The sequence below is a fragment of the Leptonychotes weddellii genome, chromosome 1, assembly GCF_054177405.1.
Source record: "Leptonychotes weddellii isolate Sample4059 chromosome 1, ASM5417740v2, whole genome shotgun sequence".
Taxonomy (NCBI): domain Eukaryota; kingdom Metazoa; phylum Chordata; class Mammalia; order Carnivora; family Phocidae; genus Leptonychotes; species Leptonychotes weddellii.
Window position 1 is genome coordinate 5,872,610 of NC_138369.1, and position 8,339 is coordinate 5,880,948.

Genomic DNA, 8,339 nt, shown 5'->3' on the forward strand with positions numbered 1-8,339 from the left:
TGGTTCTAGAGGGGAGGGGGGTGAGAGGATGGGTTAGCCTGGTGATGGGTATTAAAGAGGGCACGTTCTGCATGGAGCACTGGGTGTTATGCACAAACAGTGAATCATGGAACACTACATCTAAAACTAATGATGTAATGTATGGTGATTAACATAACAATAAAAAAAGAATAAATATACTATCTTACCCAGGAAAAAAAAAAACAAAAAAACAAAGGCAACATCATTGTAAATGGCAGAGAATGTGCCCAAATTGTGGCTTTTATCACCTCCTGCCTGGAAGATTCCAATGTTTTACAGACTGATTCCTTTGCTCTCTTGTATCTCTATGCCTAATAGTTAATAATGTTCCATGAGGTCAACAGAATTCTACGAGGGAGGAAAAAAGCCTGCAAATCTGATTGTGCCCCTTCCCAGTTTAAGAACTTCTAGAATGCCTCCTTTGGATACAGCACACAGTCCAAATTCCAATCTCAGCAGAGACTCTCCCACCTCTGGCCTTTCACACACCTGCCTTGCCCTCCCCTGGTGGGAATGCTTGCTGAATGAGAACCAGGAGGATAACCAGGGTTCTTCTGGCCTTAGTGCCGGGTTACTGGGAAAAACACTCTTCTGAGAGCTTGCAAACGTTAACTCCACTCTCCCATGAGTATTGGTCCAAATCACAACACCTCTGTGGTCCAAACACCTCAGGCAAGGAACTAACATAAGCACAAGCACACAATTTCTGGAAAAACTCAGTTTCTACCAGGACATAGAAGAGACCCAGTCATGGGATTCTCAGAAACCAAACACTGACAGTAAAAAAACAACTTAAGTCAAGGAGCCACTGAATAATAATAGTTACAAGAAAGGAAAATAAGGAGCCCAACTCATTAATGAGCATAAGTGCAAACAGCAGAAAGAAGGTATTAACACACTGAATGTACTAGTGAGCAGGAGAATCTACCACAACCATGTGGGGATCCAAGTTAGGTTTAGGATCTTTATGAAAACACTTATAAGAATTCACTACATTTGTAGACTGGAGAAAAATCATATAATCACCTGAATACATTCAGTAAAAGTATTCGATAAAATCACTATTCCATGGCTTTGGAAAAAAAAAGTTAAGTAAGAAGGGAACATCTTTACCAGAAAACAGTTTTTTAAAAAACCTACGCCTTCCAGAATGTGGTAATTAGACTGAGGTTATAAAAGAGAATGTCTGTTTTTAGGAGACATATGAACACTGAGGTCTTTAGAAGTAAAGGGTTATGATTTCTGCAACTGACTCTCAAATGATCCAGCAAAAACAGTAATTATTGTATGTACAGAGATACAAGAAATGTGGCAAAATATTAACAAATGCTGAATCTAGACAAAGAGCAAATGGGATTTCATTGTACTGTTTTGGTAACGTTTTCTCCTATAAGCTTCAGTGGTTTCCAAACAAAAAGTTTTATCTTAAAATAAGGAACTATAGCTTACCGGTGAAAAGTTGAAAAATTCCGGCTTTTAATCTGAGGAAAGACAAGGATGGCAGCTGTCACCACTTTATGTGGTGATAGTACTGGAGGTCCCACCAGGGCGATAAAGCTAAAAAAAAAATGAAAAGTTTGAGGATTGGAAAGGCATAAAACAACTGTCATTATTCATAGATGACAGCTGTACATATAAAAAAAAAATCCCAAAGCATCCAGCCTCCCTCTCCTAACACTCTCCCTACCCAGTCTGGTCAGGCCTCTCTTTCCTAGGTTCACCCAACACACCAGGCTCTCCTGCTTCTGGGATTCTGCACTTGAAGCTTCTTCCACCTCTCAAACACTCTCCCTCCACAAGCCTCTGCCTAATCAGTCCTACTTATCCTTCAGTTCTCGTAAATCAGTTCTTCCTAATAGGTCTTCCCTGTCTGTCCATATTAAGCTCTCCTGTTTGGCACAGGACACCCTCCCCCCATCAATTTTATATCTGTTTCTGATCTAAATAGCCCACTCTCTGGGGACAGCACTGTGCCTCTTTTGATTGCCCAGGCCAGACTCATACCCAGTACCTAATGAGCTTCTGCTGTGGGCCCTGGAAAATATTCATTTACAGCTAGACTGAGAAAGTGCACACCTCCAATAGAAACGCCAACACAGGGGCGCCTGGGTGGCTCAGTCAGTTAAGCGTCTGCCTTTGGCTCAGGTCATGATCCCCGCGTCCTGGGATGGTGCCCCTTGTTGGGCTCCCTGCTCAGCAAGGAGGCTGCTTCTCCCTCTCCCTCTGCTGCTCTCCCTGCTCATTCTCTCTCTCACTCTCTCTCTCTCACATAAATAAAATCTCTTAAAAAAGGGCGGGGGGGATGCTTGGGTGGCTTAGTCGGTTAAGCGTCTGCCTTCAGTTCAGGTCATGGTCCCAGGGTCCGTGGTGGGATCGAATCCCACCATCGGGCTCCTTGCTCAGTGAGGAGCCTGCTTCTCCCTCTCCCTGCTGCTTCCCCTGCTTGTGCTCTCTCTCTCTGGCAAATAAATAATAAAATCGGAAGGAAGGGAGGAAGGCAGGCAGGCAATACAAACGTTAACACATTAACCTAAATGCCTGTCACAATATAAACCACCAGTGTTATTTCTGAAGCTTTTAAGAAAAATTCTTAAAAGGCAAATGTGAGAGCGCCTGGGTGGCTCAGTTGGTTAAGCGACTGCCTTCGGCTCAGGTCATGATCCTGGAGTCCCGGGATCGAGTCCCACATCGGGCTCCCTGCTCGGCGGGGAGTCTGCTTCTCCCTCTGACCCTCCTCCCTCTCATGCTCTCGGTCTCTCATTCTCTCTCTCTCAAATAAATAAATAAATAAATAAATCTTTAAAAAAAAAAAAAAGGCAAATGTGAGAAACATTATTTTTAGAAACAAGGAGCCTGTGTTGCTGAACTTCCTCCAGAATTTATTTTTCTTCCGACTTTCCATATGTGACTTTTTCACCTCACAAGAAAAAAAAAATCCATTTGGTCAAAACACATCTCTTTTTAAAATTGGTAAATTCTAATTTCTGCTACTGGTATTAGGAAAGCTGCTTCCTCCTTTTTCCTGGAAATCCCTGTGTTTTAAAGACACACAATTTCATGTATTTCACTTATGCTTTAGACTTCTATTAGGCTTTAGCCGCAAGTATATGCCACCAAAACCCGTTTTAATAATATCGAGAGTGGGCGCCTGGGTGGCTCAGTCGTTAAGCGTCTGCCTTCGGCTCAGGTCATGATCTCAGGGTCCTGGGATCGAGCCCCGCATCGGGCTCCCTGCTCGGCGGGGAGCCTGCTTCTCCCTCTCCCACTCCCCCTGCTTGTGTTCCCTCTCTCGCTGTGTCTCTCTCTGTCAAATAAATAAATAAATAAAATCTTTAAAAAATAATAATAATAATATCGAGAGTAAGCGATCCCCATGTTTTAAAGCTCTGCCGCGATGGCAGGCTCTTGAGGAGCTGCAGCCGACTTGGGAAGTGCGGAGCTGAATAATCTTTCTTCAATCGTAAGGCTTGTTGTTTACATTTTCACTTGCTCTATTTCATTCTCTTTTCTTGATTACACTTATTTATTGGCACTCGCGCTAGAATCCTGAGGAAGCATTTTCCCAAATGAATTTATCAAATTAACCGAAAAAAAGTTTTAAGATATTCTCACCTCAACAATTTCTCACAAAAGCAAGCCGCAAGTAAAATTCTCTTGTGTTACGAAGGCAGAAAAGGACTTCCTTGATATAAATTTCACCAAGGCCTCTTACCCCCCCGAAACCAACGGCATCCCCAGTTCAGAAAAACCGAAGGACCCGGAGAGGCGACCAACGGCTGTCGATCTCCTGGCCCGCGAGACCGAGACCCCGCCCCCGCTGAGACCACGCCCCTAAGGCCCCGCCCATAGCCCGTTGGGCCCTTCTGAGACCCCGCCCCCAAGAGCCCCACCCCCGATAAGGCCCCGCCCCCAGCGCCCCATTTATCCACCCTCACTGAGACCCCGCCTTCCGAGGGCCCCGCCCCCACAGAGATCCTGCCCCCGACCCCGTTTGCCCACCCTCACCGAAACCCCGCCTTCCCAGAGTCCCGCCCCCTCACTTTCGTGAAGAACCCGCCCCCTCCCCGAGTCCCTTCTCCCAGCTCCCTCCCGGACCTTGCACCTGCAGCCACTCTTCTGTGCTGGAAGCAAATAACGAGAAAAACCGTGGTGCCGTTAGAGGGAAGATGGCGGCCGTTCGGGGGAGGCGCACCCCACTTCCGGTCTCGGGGCTTGGAAAGTAGAAGGCTCCCGCGGGGCCTAGGAGCGCAGAGGCAGCGGGAGGGGCAGTGGCCGCGTCCTCTGGCCTCCGCAGAGAAGTCCTAACGTTGGCCCAAGGCACTGCAGCTGGGCACGCCCCGCCGGCTCCACTCCAGGGACCCTGGGCAGGAGCCAGGCGGAAGGACCGGGGTGGGGGCGGGACCAGAAGGGCCCGGAGTCTGTTGGGCGGAGCTTCGTGCCCACCCACCCCTGACCCGCCAGTCAGCTCCCTCTCAAAAAAATGCTGTTCTCTGAGTTCTTGCAGGGGCTTCAAGGATATACTACGCTTGGAGGTGCTTTGTTATGCAGCAGTAGATACCTGATACATCCTTCCTCCCTATTCTTAAAAAACTTTCCTGCCCCTTCTCAGTTTTTCAGTATTATCTTGTTAATCTTGGGACTGTTGACTTTATTTTTTTAAACTTTTCTGTTTTTATATGACAAATAGTGAAGGACATTTAGTCTTTCCTTAGGTTTGAACATATTTAGATCTTTTATTTCGATTGCTGGTTTTAGTTTTATGTGGTTACCATCATTTCCCTTAATAATGCTTTTCCTTTCATTCATTCATTAACTTGAGTCATACCTTCACAGAACTTTTGTTTCTACTGGGGAGGAGGACAGTTGGTAGAACTAACATACAAGAAAACATGCCATGTGAATGCCACATTGGAATACTTCTAGTATATTTACAAACTGAAACCTGTGGAGAGTCATTCAATCATTTCTTTTTAAACCATTCTTTAAAAAATAAGAAATACAATTTAAAAAGTGTTGACCTTAAAAATAAGTTATTTTACCAGCAAAGATAGGTTTCTTGAGGAATAGCCAAGAATTACAATTTGGGACAAGCAAACTATGGCAAAACCATAGGCTAGTCCAACAAAGGAGAGGAATGTTATTCATGGAAAACAAGGAATAAGTTGGGAGGAGTTGTTTTGAATGAAAGTCAATTGGACAAAAGTAAGAGTTGAGAGTAATGAGTTTCTCATTGGCTAGATTGCTTGGGTAGTCCATTTCTTGTAGGAGATGCTATGTACATCTTTTCCTGTTGGGGGACTATAATTGACAGTTCTTCCTATGGTTAACATGAAGTGGTACAGCATGAGACCTACCCCTTCTGGCCTCTTGACTCCATTTTAGTGAGGTTTCCCTTTCTAATTTTCACAACAGGAAGCAAATTTATAGTTTAAATTTTATTTTTAAAGATTTTATTTATTGTTAAAGATTTTATTTTTATTTATTTTTTTAGAGAGGGAGAGACAGAATCTTAAGCAGGCTCCATGCCCAGTGCAGAGCCCAACCTGGGCTCAATTTTATAACCCTGAGATCATGACCTGAGTCAAAACCAAGAGTTGAACACAACCAACTGAGCCACCCAGGCACCCCTAAAGATTCTATTTTTAAATAATCTCTACACCCAACCTGGGGCTCGAATTTACAACCCCAAGGTCAAGAGTCGCACACTCCACTGACTGAGCCAGCCAGGTGCCCCAAGATTTTATTTTCAAGTTCTCTCTATCCCTGCAAGCAGGAAGCCCAATGAGGACTTGATCCCAGGACCCTGGGATCATGACCTGAGCTGAAGTGCAGATGCTTAACCGACTGAGCCATCCAGGTGCCCCTGTTTTTGTTTTGTTTTGGTTTTGGTTTGGTTTTTTGTGGTTTTTTGTTTTGTTTTTTAAGTAGGCTCCATGCCCAGCGTGGAGCCCAACACAGGGCTTGAACTCATGACCCTGAGATCAAGACCTGAGCTGGTATCAAGGGTCAGGTGCTTAACTGACTGAGCTACCCAGGTGCCCCCCAGTGGAGACCACTCTTTAAGGGAGCCCTGGGTTAAATCACATAGGAGGTCAGCACACACAGCTAAGTGTAGTCCTTCCTAATACCCCAAGATGAAAGTCAGTGACTGTGTAGCCATTCCAGATTCATCCATGGAGCACCAACCATTGTACCTGGCACCATGCTGAGAACTCCTTTCTTATGCATAAGTAGCTAGAACCAGGCTTCCCTCATTGGCCCCCTTCAGAGTTCAACATGATGCCAAGACTTGTCTAAGTGTCACAGCAAAGTAAAGGTCTGATTTTGCGTGAGATCCCCGAGATGTCTGGATCTGGCAGTAACCATTGTGCATGTGGTGTGATATGTGTATGACATGTGTGTAGTGTGGGGGTGGGTGGGTGGTGTGGTGCAGGGATGATGACATGGTGTGGTAGTGTAAGTGTGCAAATATGTGTATCTTTGGTGTGTGTGCCAAAGCATGGTGGTGTATATGTGTTTGTGTGTGTGTGTTGGTGTGTACATACAGTACAGTGTGTATGTAGTGTGTATGTGTATGGATATGTGTGTGCTGCTGTACATACACACTCGTGCTCACTCCACCTGGACCAGTCCTGTTTCTCCATTCCATGGCCGGGCTGCCTCCTTGTCTTACCTGTGCTCTGAATCTCTCTTCTGCTCCCCCCTATAGTTTAAATTTTAAACAACTTTTAAAATGAGACCCCCCCACACAACCCATGTACGCTTTCTCAATCACAAATTCCTGGCTCCCCACTTAAAAGGGAGCAATATCCTGGGTTTTATGGTTATCACTTCTTTGCCTTTCTTTACACTTGTACCACCTAAGTATTCATTCCTGATTCCTAGTTTAATTTTGCATGTTTTTGACTTAAAGAAATGAAATCATACAGGATTTTAAAAATGTTTTGTGAGATTCATGCGTATTATTACGTATACTTCTGTTCACTTAGTTTGGGGCTATTCCAAATAATGCGTATCTGCATATTCTTGTACTAGGACATATTTCTTGGTGCCCATGTGCAAGCATTCCTGTTGTATACATTCCAAAGAGTGGAATTACGGAGTCCTTGGGTGTACATATCACCCAACATAATAGGTCTGTTTTCCAAATGGATTATATTAGTTTTCCATGCTCTTTAACAAATTACATAAACTTTGTGGCTTACAACACACATTATCTCAGTTTCTATGATTTAGCTGGGTTCTCTGTTTTAGGGTTTCACAAGGCTGAGTTCATGTTATCCAGGGCTGGGTCTTCATCAGAGACTCAACTGGGGAATAAGGGTCTACTTCTAAACTCCATTAGGTTTGGCAACTTAATTGACAAACTTAATTTCCTTTGGCTGTACTATTTGATGAGCACAAAGGCAAGAGAAATGTAGCTAAAATTAAGTCTCCTTACAACTTGCAGCCCACCGATAAATCCCCAAGATATGTAGACTGTGACATTCCTCAAGGAACTCATGGCTACTTTACTGTTGATGTTTCATTGAAGACTAAAAGCAACCTTATCTTAATAGCTAGCCCTCCAAGGTCCTGGAGACCTTGCTTTTAACATGCACAAATTCCTTAGAGACTTACATTATCCCTAACCCCCACTAACTAAAAAGTATATAATCAGTTACTTCTCACAATCCTAGTGTGGCTCTTTCTGACCATAGGTCCCCGTGCTATAATAAAAGCACCTTTTTGCACCAAAAACGTCTCAAGAATTCTTCCTCTTTTTTTAAGATTTTATTTATTTATTTGAGAGAGAGCGAGAGAACACAGAGGGAGAGTGAGAGGAAGTAGCAGACTCCCTGCTGAGCAGAGAGCTTAATGCTGGGCTCAATCCCAGGACCCCAAGATCATTACCTTAGCCGAAGGCATATGCTTATCCGACTGAGCCACCCAGGAGCCCCTCAAGAATCCTTTCTTAATCATTAGCTCACTGGCCCCACATCACTATTCATGAAAGCTTGCTGCTTCAATGCCAGAGAGAGGAAGACTCTAGAAACTCCAGTCTGCTGGCAAGTTTTATATAATGCAGAAGAATTACAGGAGTGGCATCCAATCACCTCTGCCATATTCTGTTGGTTAGAAAGAAATATGATTGTGCAAATGTATACTCCCGCACAGTGTATGAGCATTACTGTTCTGCATCCTTATCCATACTTGGTATTGTCAGCCTGTAATTTTTTTTTATTTTATTTATTTATTTGTCTGAGAGAGAGAGAAAGAGCACAAGCAGGGGGAGTGACAGGCAGAGGGAGAAGCAGGCTCCCCGCTGAGCAAGGAGC

General features: G+C 44.3%; 1 long non-coding RNA gene across 2 annotated transcripts in view; it reads right to left on the minus strand.

Annotated features, from left to right (window-relative positions):
- LOC115943385 (uncharacterized) overlaps positions 1-4,402 on the minus strand; it is a 22,930-nt gene extending 18,528 nt beyond the window's left edge. Inside the window, exons 1-2 of one of the 2 annotated variants that reach the window (XR_004077958.2) lie at positions 4,117-4,402; positions 1,471-1,578 (exon numbers count right to left, since the gene is read on the minus strand). This is a non-coding gene — a long non-coding RNA (uncharacterized LOC115943385). Of the gene's footprint in view, positions 1-1,470; positions 1,579-3,633; positions 3,822-4,116 lie in introns of those variants that run through there. The other variant, XR_014143071.1, reaches the window with a different exon arrangement.
- Positions 4,403-8,339: the final 3,937 nt, after the last annotated feature.